Below are 13,598 nucleotides of genomic sequence, written 5' to 3' on the forward strand. Positions count from 1 at the left end.
AGGACCGAGGTGCGAGTGGAAGTCACCAGCTCCTGGCAGTTTGTGATAAACAAGAGCAGGCACTGGTCAGTGTTTTCTAGGCTGCAATTTATGGGATCACTTGGAATTGCTGCATTACTGAATGCAGTCAATCCACTGAACAGCACAGCATTGCTTCTAAAGGATCTCAGCCGGCTGCTCCTGTCTGCTGTGGCATACAGAAATGAAAAGTGCAGTCCAGCCTCTGGTTCAGATGAAAATTCTCTCTCATCTGGAATAGCTCTACCCTGGGAGCTGCCTTAAATGTGATAGCAGGGCTGCTATGCCGGGGAGTAAGCTTTTTTATTTGTAATGAAAAGAACTTTATTCCTATCATAAAAAAGTTTAGTGCAGAAAGTTAACTAAGGTAATGTTTTTTAGAAGCTGAAAATATCAGGAACTCAAATAAAAGGCAACAGTGATTTTTTTTCTCTTTTTTTTTAAATTTTTTTTCTCCTCTTTTAAAGCCCCTGGGAATTCATTTCCTGGTGTCATTGTCGTAACTCCAGACCTAAGTAATTCATTTGTATTCATGTCAGTCCCACGTATGCTTCCGTAAGTATTGCATGCAATTCAAACTAAATGGACAGTTAAACTAAAGATGGTACTGAGCAAATCAGACTGCAAACCATACATATAGGCAGGACTATAGCCCTTTGCAAGAGCTCCACTGTGCAATCAGTTGTTCTCTGCCTGGCTGCAATGTTTTTCTTGGATCATTTATAGAAAGAAGCCACTTTGATTTTTGTTTCCATACGTGACATATTATGAGACTAGTGCTGATGTCCCTGTGGTGTCAGTTTAAGTTTTGCCTCTTTCTCTAGCTGATGTATTGGGCTGATATATTTGCCCTCTAGGAAGGATACACGGAGCTAGGACATGCAAGGCAGGCTCCAGCCCTGAAATTTAAGGGTGCTTGCTCTGAGCCTAAATTTGTAGGGCAATGGTTACTAGAGGTGGAGCATGGTTGGTCAGCCAACTCTGGTATTTCTCAGGTACCAGTCTCCCCTAGGTGGGGAACATTTTGCAGACTTAGATTATGACCATTGCTGTGTCAGTGATTGTCACCTACTTGATGACAACCTCACCTATGCGTGTTCATCCAATCTGCAAGTTTGGTTGTTTTAGAGCAACATGAAGGAAAATGAGTTTTGTACCCTAGAATCATGTAAGCTTGTTTGCAAAGAGGAGGATGGGGATAAGTTAACCGTGTGTAACTTAAGCATTGGGGTTTGCTTGGGATTTTTAGCTTCAGTAAATGAACTCACTGAAAGAACAGAGCAGTGCTTTCTCCCACTACCTGATCTGCACCTCATTTGATAAATTATCTTCCACTTTGATATTTACATTTCACTCTGTTAATGCTGTTGGACAAAACAGTGACTTCAACCAACAAAGTTGAGTAATTTAGGGAAAATTTTCTGGGACCCCCTGTTTGCTCATATCCGGTTGTGCTGGTGTCAGTGTTACGGCTAAATTCTATACTGAGCAGGTAGCCTTAATGTCATTCAAAAGTAAGACTTTTCACATTAAACTCTAGGTTTTGGCTTAATAAATCAATAGCCTCTCAACTAATTCCATTGTTTAGCCAATTAGGACTTTAAACCAGGCTATTTCTGTAAAGCAGCTAGTGTTTTCTGGACACGTCTCGTTGCAAGATGATACAGGGAAGTTACTGTATGGTTGTGGTTGAGTTACGGTTATTTTTCGGGTTAGGGTTTGTGCTGGGAGAACAAGAAAGGCGAAAGCATAGTTGGAGTGGGGTTGTGAAGGGGTTCCCAAGGGAAATGTGGGCTGCAAAGGGACCTGGGCTGTGAGAAACTTTCTGGTTGGTGTGTTAGAGTTGTCTTGGCCGGGGTTGGGGAAGAAAAACCCAAACGGATACCTTGCTTGTCTCTGACTCCCTCTTAATCACCGTTGCTTTTAGGGGCAGATGCATCTGTTTCCTGGTGCACAATTTCCAGCTCCAAGGAAACCATTAGCAATTTTACTTAGAGTACACTTTGAAATGTATCATCTATTCATTATTATCTCATTTTGAAGGAAATGGGCCATTCATGATTTTGAAATCACACGCTGTAATGATTTCTCTCTCCATGAGAATTCATTAGGCTTTATTTCATCAGCTACCTAATGCACACTGTGATCTTTCCAAACAGCAATTGGAGTTGCACAACAAGAAAAACAGACTCCGTGGACACGAGGAAAAACACCCTGGATAGCAGTCTAGACAGTTCAATTCTGCAAAATCAAAAATTGGATACCAATAGTTTAGGTAAATTGAAGCTGAAAGAAAGCAAAATTACTTTGCAGACCCAGGATAAATGAAAAGCCAATCTGAATATCAAATTGACCCTGCTCCAGGGGAGAATAATTTGGCATGATGCATTTGCCATCTCTGAATGTGTTGCTTACAGACAAATTAAGTGACGTGCCTGGGAAAAAAAAAAAAAAAAAGAACAGGAGGTGAACATAAAGTCACAAGGAAATAAGGTTCTTGATCCAAATGCAACCCCAAGATCATTTTGGAGCCGATACACTTCTAAGGGAAAGCAGCACTGTAAGTGGCAAGGTTTTTCTTGGTAGGAGTGTTCCTTTATGCAGAAATTATACAGCTATTGACACCAATTTTAGCATGGCAGCTCAGGGGCAGCATTAATGAGCACAGGGCAAGCAGGAATGAGTGTATGAGAAATGAAGAAAAAATACCCAGTAGAGGGACTGGGGGAGCGGGTAGTAAGAGGCATATCCTGGCCTCAGTGAAGTTATTGGAAACTTTGTCATGAATGTCCAAAACGTGAGTGATTTTTTTTTTAAAAAAAAATTTTTTTCCCACTTCTCTTTTTTAAATAGTGGTCTTGTTAAAGTGCTCTGTAGCCAAGCAGCCTTCCCCAAATGCTTGGAGTGGCTGGATTCATCACTGAACCCACCACCCTGAGAGCCAGAACAGGAGTGGTTTCATTCACGAAGTCTTGCTGCCAGGTCTCATTAGTGAAGCAAGCGTTCTCTTTTCTCCTAATTACCATGTGCAGACATCCCCGGTGCTGTTAGCTTCAGTTCATCATCCCTTCAAGTTAAGTGCAGCTTCATAAAACGCTAGCCTGTTTTGTGAGATGTGCAGGGTAAGAAGGCACAGACCTGCTGGGTGGGTGCAGAGTGTAAATGCGAGTGCTAAATGAGAAGGTGGGGTGGCAGGAACAGGCGTGGGAAATTGTACCTGTTAGTTACCATTGGGTCTCAGGGGAATTTTGCCACCAAATTCCATTAAAATGAGAGTTTCAGCCTTTAAAAGTACAATTCAGTGGCTTGTTTCGTTAAATAAGCTAGCAAAGATTGTATATTAGTCTCTGACAGGGCTACATTTGGGTGAAAACCATGCTGAATTATTTATTTTGTCATTAATGTCACACAAACCACAGTAAGGAGAATTATATGGGCTGCAAAAGTGAGCAGCGCTAAGTTAGACTCAAACAAATGGAATTGTTATTCTTCAATACCAGTCGCAGGTTGCAGCCGCCTAATGCATCCAGGAGAAGATGAGAAGTGAATGGTAAATCAATGAAAAGGTTCACACCCGACTGACAGCTTTTAAATAATGTAAAGGGTCCCTCAGCACACGGTGGGGTTATATAATACATTAGCATTTAAGACTGGTGGAAAGACATGCAGGGAAGTGTTTCAGAAGTTTTGTCCTTGTAGCTGCAAAGCTCAAAGAGCTGGGGAAGAGTGTACCTGGAAAACGGGGTGGAAAGCTCGAACCATGCCTGGAGAATGAGAAAACAAAGAAATCTTAATTTGGCCAGACTAAATTTTGTTGATATTGGCCTTTGGTAAGCCCAAAAGGGGTCTTGTGCTGCACAGTGCAGAGGACTGAAGGGCACGGTGCTGTCTGTAATACTTGGGGCAAGGTGGTGAACCCAAGGCCAGTCTGGGAGCGGGGTCTCAGCCCTCTTTTCTGCGACACAAGAGGACATCTCTGTAAGCCACACTGTAAGAGTTTCCAGAACTTGGATGCTCTGCCTACCTCTTGTCAACTGTGGACACACCATTTAGGGCATCCTGGATGTTTACAGCTGTGTTCCTTCTTCCGTAAAACAGCCCCTGTCTCCCTGACCAAACATCTATGCAAACGCAAACAGAAGGGCGTCAAGCAGTTGGATGAACAACATTGGAAGTTGCATCTAGCAAATATGGTTGCAGGTTACAGTCACGTTCTCCCTCTGGTTCTGCAGGTGACTACATTATTGTATATTCTTTTTGAACGTATGTACATGGTGTCCTGCTCATGTGCGCACTCTCTCTTTCTGAATTATGAAAGGTCTGAACTTTGCATTTCTGACCCCAGAAATGGGTCATAAAGGGACCGTTGATTTGTAGCTGTTTGTGCTCAGAAAAAAATTTGCAAGGGAAAGATTATAAATGTCTGTGAGCAGACAGATGGACATACCTTCCCCCTGATCCCTGTTAGCAGGCTTTTGGATTACATCTGCTAGGTGATGATCAAGAACGTAGCGAAATTCTTTATCTGTTTTTAACCCTGGTGGCCATTGTATAGGCTTGATTATAAAGAATTAATCTTTTCCATTTATAGAGCAGCTGCCCACAGAAAGTGGCACGTGAAGATGTGGGAACCATGAAGCCCATTATTGTGGCTTCATATTAAATATTAAAATCTAGATAAATAGAAAGCCTGCATATATATGTGTGTGTGTATCTTTTTTTTTTTTAAAAAAAAAAAAAAAGTATGTGGCTGACACTCTTTTCACTACTTTGCTTGCATACTGTTGTTGGGCACCGTTGAATGTACATGGCCTCAACCAGCAGCCGCTGTCTATCAACATCCTCTGCTTACCCAAAAGCAGTAAAATTGAGGCACATTGGCTGCAACCCCTGCCCTCCCGCTGGAAGTGTTTCCCGACCACACATCAGGCTGGGAGAAATTGGGACTTGGCAGGGATGGTATTTGATTTCTGATTCAGTGGCAGACTTTTTGTGGGACATTAGGTGTACAGTGATTTATGCAGCTATGTAAGCTATTCAGTTTCCTGTTTTGTCATCTATGAAATTGGGAGAAGTAGCCTGAGAATTATGTAGTGATGATAAATGCTTTAGTGACTGTATGGTGCTGAGGCACAACTGTAATGAGGTAACAAGACTGTGAAACTTTGGTTTATTAAATTGTTTCCTATTTTAATGGTTAAAGTTTATGGCAACAGTATCAGAAATACATCTGGGTTTTTTTAAGAAGTTGAGGCATCATTTATTCTACAGTGAGAAACAATAGGAAGACAAAAATTAACTTTTCTTGTAACTTTAGTGAGGATGTGCCTGTCAGTTCATGAAGGTCAAGAGAGTTTGGGTTTGCATGTTGGATCGTCTGTGGCAGACTGGGAGGTTTGTACAGAAGATTTCACGGAATAAGCTGTGTACTGTAATGGTTGGGTGCAACCTTTAAACAGGCACATCAATCAGAAAGGACTTCTGACAGCCAGGAATGGACTAAAGAGATTAATTGCACATATTTTTTCAACAATAGAAAAAGTTTTAGTTTAGAAGTATGATGGACAAAGTTCTGCTTTGTTTTGTTCATGAATACTAATAAACAAACCCCTAATCTGATAACACCATTTGCTTTAGTGTCTTTAGACACTCCTCTACTTTCTGATAGAGCTATGAAAAGTCTCTCCTCTCTTCCCAGTCCTTCTCCTTTATCTACCACCCACTGGTCTCCTCACTCGATCCCCTTCTCCCACCTGGATGCTCTGAAATTTGCACTTGGTTTTGGTGCCTCCAGGCCGTGGGATAGAAGGTAAGCCCAGCACCAGCAGTGGAGAGCTGAGTCTCTTGACCTTTTCGGCAGCCCCTGTTTGATGAGAAGAGACAGAAGACGGAAGAAGCAGGAGGGTCTCTTCACAGCTACCTGGCTGGAAATCCAGAGTAGCTCCCTTTAACTACGAATTCAGTGTGGCAACCTAAAATGTGTCTCCACTAGCCTTTCACTGGATTTACTTGACTGGGCTTCGTTGTTACTTATTGTCCTACTAATTTCTGTGTCACTGTGTGCATGTGTGTCATACATCATGTGTGACGCATCACTAGTAGTTATGTTGATGTGTTCTTTTTCCCCCCCTAAATCATGGACAAAGATACTGAGCAGCATGGGGCCAATACACAGCCCACAGAGACCTGTCAGAAATACTCTAGGGTATGAGAATTTCACTACTCACCATTCTGTTTGAACAGCTGTCATTTAGTCATTTTTGTTGAGAAATGCAGCACGCTGACTTGGTTCTGCCCCGTGAACCCACAGGCAGAGTAACTGCACGACGTACAGTTAATCAGTTCAGATAAGGTGTGATGAAGGAAAACCTTCCCAAACACAGAGCAGAAAACTGATTCTATTCAAGAGTCTCATATATGCCACACTGTTACGAGCCACTTATTTGAATAAAAATTTCATCTAAGCTGTTGGCTAGAAAGTTTGGTGTCTTGAAAATCCTGGAGTAGCTTTATTGTATTCAGGTAAAAGGACTATTTAGCCAAACAACTTTAAAAATAGATTGAAATGGCATTTATATCCTGGGTTCTTCAGACACAACCCTCTGAGCTGGAACACATCTGGCTGTGAAGATGTAAGGCATGTGTTTGGGCCTGGTAGCATCCAGGAAAGTTGTGCCAGCATGCAGCTGTGGTGGGGTGGCATACAGTGAAGAGAATGAGTACAGTCCAGATTAAGGCAGTCAGGATAATATCACTGAAGGCACTCAAATTATTTTGTATTTACACCAATGTGAGTGAAAGCACAATTTGCATTTTAGCCTAGAAGAGTAGCTCCTGAAAAAAAAACAAACAAACCCAAAAAACCCTGTGAATATGCTGCACTTGCAGATCTCCATTAGCTGTAGGAAGGGGGTTTAGCTGCGTTACCCTGGGTGAAGATACTACAGGTTTTGATCTTACTGTAGTGTTGTTACTTACCTGAGTAATTACTCAGTATTTATACAGCACTTTCTTTTCCTGACCATTAGAAAAGTTTCTTTGCCATAGCAACCCCAGTGGTGACTCTGCTTATCAGGTACAAAGCACCTTCCAGCAGATGCACAACAGTACGTAACATGAACTTTGGAAATCGTTGGTGTTTTAGAGCAAGATGGATCTGCTGTATAATAAGATGCTGAACAGAAAATAAGGTATGCTACAAGCTCACTAAGATTGCTTTATAATCATCTTCAGTAATGGTTTTGTTTCCCCTGTTGTTTTTGCTTTCCTTTGTCTATGCATGCACATAATAATAATTAAAAAAAAGTGTTATCTTGGAAAAGAATACAGATGCAGGTGGGTAGATGTTGAAGGATATTTTTAGCCCAGTGTTCCACAAAGTTGTTGTTAGCACTGCCAAAAACGACCGAAGGTGAGAGTGGATCTGTGTTTCCCTCAAAGGAAGCTGCTCTGGGGTTGTGGTGATCCACACCAAAAGGCTGCTGGATGCTTGCCTGGGCTGCCTGCAGAATTTGCAGTAACTTGGTTTCATTCTTAAGCTGAGTGTGTTCAGAGAAAGGCAAGGGATCCCTCATCTTTTGGCTGACATCTTTTTTTTGTCTGTCACAGAAATGGTGCTGCTGTTGCAAAAGTCACAAAGGTTGTTGCTTCCTGATGTGTCAGTGTACAGGGATGGTCTGAGAGCAAGCTCTGCCTTCGCTGGCAGATCCTGAATGCGTTGCCCTGGGTCAGAGTTAGCCTGGCTGTTGAACGATACATTGGAGCGATTTATTTGCTCTGAGAAAACAGACCTTCCTGTCGCACGTGTCTGACTTTCCTGGCTGGAGCCACTATGCAGGCTTCAGCAGTGGGCAGCTCTGCCATTTCTGTACAATTTCAGTGAGGGAAGTGGAGAACATGGAATATTTTTCCGGCCTTACAATATAATAGCTAGCTTGTAAATGATAAAGGGGGGAGGGCTGTTCTAGAAATGAACAAGATGCAGGAAAGCAGGAAACCGCGTATCACTTCACGCAACCATCCTCAGGTCTGCTCATGCTCCCTTTGAGATCAGCTGAGGTTTCCCCTGCATCATTTATGCAGGTACCCCTCAATGTGCTTATCTATTTTCCTGGCAAGCTTCTGAGCTGTTCCTAGGCTGTATGCAGCTGCAGCACCTGGGGCAGGTTAACGGCTGTGTGGATGGATTTGCAACGGTGTTTTGGGGCAAAGCATACCAGATCCAAAAGCTCTTAGGCTTGGTAACAACTACCATCATGCTCAGAGCTCTGGATTGAGCCCTAGAAATACTAATAATCCGCTGAAACTGGAAGCAAACCCAGCTCATAAAAATGACTGTCAAAACAGGCCTGATGCATTTTTGCTTAAAATTTGACCATCAGTGTTTTGACTGGACAAAGTTTTTCATAGTATTTTCAGAATCTTCTCATTTCTTTAGGGTTAACTAAGGGCACAAAGGAGATGATTCCTTAAAATAAACTTTCAGATGAGAAAGTAGGAGACAGGACTGCTATGGCCTTTTTATAAACAAATAAATAATTAAAAACCCCACCCAACCAACCAAAAAATCCCCTCAAAAGAACAAAAGACAAAAGCCTGAGTATCAGTGCCTTCGTGGAAGGCTTGGCCAGCAAAGCTCCAAAGCAAATCATAATCCAGTAATTGGTGGCTTTCTGCACCACCAGTTCTGTTTCTTGAAGCAGTAAATTCATCTTTGCATCTCTGTTTAGAGAAAACCTCAGGGTCCTGACTGCTTTTACTAAAGCATGAGTAACAGCAACAGAGGATGGCAATGCAACAGCATCTCCTTGGGCAGCATGGGCCACAAACCTTGCGCAAGGTCTTCTGGGATGCTCTGCTCCAAAAAAAGAAAAAAAAATCCCATTATTTCTGCTTCATTTGTTGTCAGCACATAAAGATAAGTTGGTGTAAGGCAGTGTTCAGAAGGAGTTAGCTTGCCAGTGTGAGCACATTGCAGTTAACCTTGATGTACTGAAGCAAAGGTCAGGGTAAGATTTAAGTGGAGATTGAGAGGAAAGTAGAAGCAAGTAAGCCCTGCTTAGTGGAGAGCCTTCTTCCCTGTATGGGGGATTGGCAGTGATACATTTCATTTTACAGGTATTGGGAGCTGTAAGAGCGAAGACAGGGCTCAGGATAAGGTATCAGCCCAACCTTAATCTGGAATTCATGGAGATCAGTGGTCTGGGTTAGGGCTTGCTCTTAGAAGTGTATGTTGGCTTTAGCAGGACCTGTACTGGTAGAGTAGATCTAGCTATATTTGATGTTACGAGTGTTTGAGATTGCAGGAATGATGTTAAGAATAGTTTCAGAGTTAGTGTTGGGTTGAAGGCTGAATAACACTTCTGCAGCATATGTTTTTCTTTTGGTAAAGGGCAAGACAGAGCGGCGTGTGAGGGAATGTTAGAAATATATATATTAAAAAAAAAAAGTATTAAAAAGCAAAGAAACAAGACCCAGGCACAGTATTTCATTTGCACAGTGAATCCTCCAAATCAATTTCTGGCTGAATTGAACAGCTTCATCTTGTAGTTGAAACTATTTTGAAATCCACTCTTTTTCTCTCTGCTGCTGCTAGGGACCCAACTGTGTAATGATGGCTGGGTTTCATCTGCATGATTTTGGGAGCTGAAAGGATTGTGTTCTCCACAGCTTATTACTGGTAGGACGCCTACAGAAAGCGCTTTTCATTTGTATTCCAAAATCAGCTTCCCCAGCTGTGATCTTCTGCTCTGGAGTTGATACCTGTAAAAGAAAAACAGGTTGTAGCTTTTGATTTATCCATTGATTTAATAATTGTTTTCTCTGTGTAATGGGGATCCCTGGAAGAGATGCAAAGTGTTTGGTCTTTCCTGCCTGTCCGATAGGTTATATTTTAAAGGGAAATTGTAAGAAGTGAGAGATCCCCACACTTCCATGCTCCTGCTGCAAATCTCCGGGAAAACTGAGATACTAAATAGGTGTTGGCTTGTGCTGGAGTTCCCTGTAGCATTTTGTAAAGCCTGCTTCCCTCGAGAGAGATCTTTAATGCTATTTTGCCTGCTGATAACCTTCCCTCTCCTTCTCCTCACCTTTGGCAATATCTACCCTGTGGAGGTGGCAGGACCCTGAAACTTTTAAGATTTTCTGTTTCTATGAGCTGTGAGAAACTGTCCCCATCCACTGCCCAATGTCCCCATCCATGGAGGCAGGCTGGGTTAGGGTTGGGGTCGGGGTCAGGTCCCCTGGCTCTGCAGGGGTGGCTGCAGCCACCGCTTCCCCAGGACAAAGGAGTCCTGCTAGAGCTGGGCTGGGGATTTGAAGATGCCCCATACTTGCATATGATGTGCTCTAGATCACACCAGGTGCCGTGGTGCTACAGGGGGTTTTTTTTGTCTCCCTGCTTGGGGTTACGAGAAATGCAATGAAGGGATCTGCCTGCTGAGGAGGTTGTAGCTAATATTAGACCTGCCCTGATAAAAGCTGCGCTTCCCTGCTTCTGCAGCAACTCGGAGGCTGTGCTGCAGGCCGTCATCCCCCGCTGCTTTCCTTGCCCCCAGTGAAAGCCAAGCTGGGGCTGCAGCACCCTTTTTTTGGCCCTGTGCTGTGCTGGAAGGTGCTGTGCCACTGCTCGGGGCAGAGCAGGGCTGCTGCTGGCACCCATCATTGCCTGCATTCCCACAGTCCTTCCTCACGCAGCTGCACCATTTTCTTGATGGAAAGAGTAATATTTTGTGACAAAGGTAGGGCTTCATGACAGCAGCAACAGAAATTACTCTCCCTTCTGACTAGTCCTTCAAGGAAAATCTTTCAATCTGACTCTCCGGGGGCTGAAATCAATGCGGGCATTAAGCAACGTGGCTTGGCTATTTGGATAAAATAGCCTAGTTTTGATTAGGTAGGGAATCGTAGGATAAAGGGATTTCTTTTTCTCAGAATTGTGCAAGGAATAGCAATGTAAAAAGCTGGATCAAATAGCTAAAGCCAATATCTTCCCCCTGAGGCTTTCTTTCGGTTCCTTTGTAGCACATCAACATAAAAGAGACTTAAACTCCAGTTTCTGAAGGTTGCTGAGTGGGAGGGTGAAAAATAAAAGAAAAAGGGAGTTCACAGCTGCAGCCTCTTAGGAAATTGTGGTAACAACCTGTCATCCTTGGAGTCATGGCTGATAATGCTTCTGTGTGTCCTTGTGCCTGTTGGTCTTTATCTAAATTATCTGCTGGCACATCTGAAATTTAATGATGCCATATGACACTTGGTACAAAACAGTCTCTTTAGTGTGTTCCTCCTCTCCCAGTACTCAGGAAGGCAGCACAGACAGGAGGAAAAAAATGCTTTTTCACTACATTTTGCTCCTGATGTAGTCCTCTCCAGCCTGCTGAGCTGCTCAGTCTGTTGCCTACATTTGGGCATTGCAGACTGAGAAGCTGATACGTATACTTTCACGCTCCTGCAGGCATACCTGTCCTTGTTGTGTACTCTTATAACTTAAACTGTATTTGGTGTCACAAGGAGAGAACGGATACAAAAATGCTTATTTTAACATCTCCCATGTTAAGGAGCCATTCCCACTGGATTGGCATAGCGATATGTGCTGCTGTTTCCTCCAAAATGGTGATTTCCCATTAAATACCTACAATTTCCTTCCCAGAGCAGAGCACAGCCATTTGCAGGAATTGCTGTTGGGCAAGATTCCCGCAGCCCCTTCTTCTGCACTATTGCACTGCTCACACCCTGCTTTGCTGCTTTTATTCCTTGTTTTTCATCTTAGCGGCCAGGCTGGGCCTGGAGGCTCTGGATGGGTGACAGGGTGGGTGGACAGAGTCGCTCATGATGCAGGGGGTGATGAACCTGACCCCATGCATGGTAGGGGACCAGCAAAGACCCCACCCTGCACCCCCAGAGCTGCCCCCAGGCACAAGCTCTCTCCAGCTTCTCCAGCTTCTCTCCCACTTCTTCCCTGATTCGTGGTAACTTTTTTTTAGCCCTTCATGTCACCTGCCTCGATCTTAATTTGATTTACAATACATGTGCTGCCAGACTACCTGGAATATATTGAACAAAACAACACAAATATCCTCACAGATGTGACAACAAAAGCATAGAAAAAGAAAGAATTCCCTTAAAGTGGAGAAAAGAGGGGAAAAAAAAAAAGGCAAGGAAAGAAGGAAGGTTTGTATATTTTGTCAGGTATATTTGGTGAGGATTTTTTGAAAGAGCTTCTTGTTTTAATAATGTCTTTGGTTAAAAGGAAAACTTGTTTTATTAAGAGTACTACTTCTACTTTTTTTTCTGTAGAATTAATATTCGCCCGTGGAAAAAAATACAGCTTCCACTTTGCATGCTAATTTTGACTGCTTATTTCCACTCCCTTTAATTTTTCCATTAAATTATACGTGGTTCCCTGTAATCCTAAATTCAACATGAAGAAGGAACCTGAACGCTACTGCAAATCCACTTGCTAATTTCCAAAATATCTTATGCAGTATATGACTTGGAGAGAAGCCACACTTCCTTCAGTAAAAGAAAGAAAAAGGAAAAAAGGGCAAGTTTTCTTGCCTCCCTGCTTCTGCAGAAAAGCTGGAACATTCAAAATCTAAAGGCTGCAGTAAGAGAAGATGCTAATGAGCAAATTTTTAAAAAACTTGTTGTATCTACATGACATCCTGGGGTTTGGCATCTTGTTTCATTATGGTTTGGGTTTTGTTGATTTGGGTTTTGGGCTATGTTGCTACAACAGGAATGGGATTTCAGGGTGATGGGGCTCTCTCCTTAGGGAAAATTTTCCCACATCTCATGTCAGTGGTTCACAGAAGATGGAGCTTATTGCAGGAAAGCTCTTGGCAAGCCCTGGGGACACCCACTCCGGTCATGTCACCTACCGTCCCTGGCACAGTTTCAAGATATTCCCATCATGGGTTAGACGTGGCTCCCCATTTGCCAGGGAGATTGTTGGTCTGTTTATTTACTAGCAGGGCACTGCACAAGAGGCACCAGGCAAGTGCTGCCCACCTCCCAGGGTGCGATTTCTCTCTCTGGGGACATAACAGCCCCAGCTGGGAAGAGCAGTCAGATGTACGTGGGTTGTGACATTGTGCTTGAATCAAAGCCATGAGTCAAGAAGTATAAAGCAAACTCTGTCACGTCTTTCCCTCTGAGAGAATTTTTCTCTCATTTAACTGCCCCACGCCCTTGTACACCTTTTCTCTCACTAGCATAATGCATTTTTAATGAGCTCTTCTACAAAGACCACAAGGTAGCTCTGAAGCCTTAAGCAGAGGCCATGAAATTTTTTATTATATCTGTTTTTTTTTTTCTTTTACTGCATAGAGAGAAATGCACTACAGCTCTGAGCAATAGTGACAGGATGATCCTGGGTGAACAGAAGATGAATCAATGGGTAAGCAGTTCCTTTAAGAGTAAAAAAGGTGTTAAATTAGTCAAGCCCTGTGCTGCTTTGAAGCTCACTGGCATGACATTTTTGGTGGTTTTATTACATTTTTTTTTTGTGTTTGAGCTACTGCTTAGTCAAGTAGATAGTGTCAAATCCTGATAAAGTAAACTCCAACATCCTAAAGTCAAAT

This window comes from Pelecanus crispus, chromosome 3 (assembly GCF_030463565.1).
Source record: "Pelecanus crispus isolate bPelCri1 chromosome 3, bPelCri1.pri, whole genome shotgun sequence".
In the NCBI taxonomy this organism is placed as follows: Eukaryota; Metazoa; Chordata; class Aves; order Pelecaniformes; family Pelecanidae; genus Pelecanus; species Pelecanus crispus.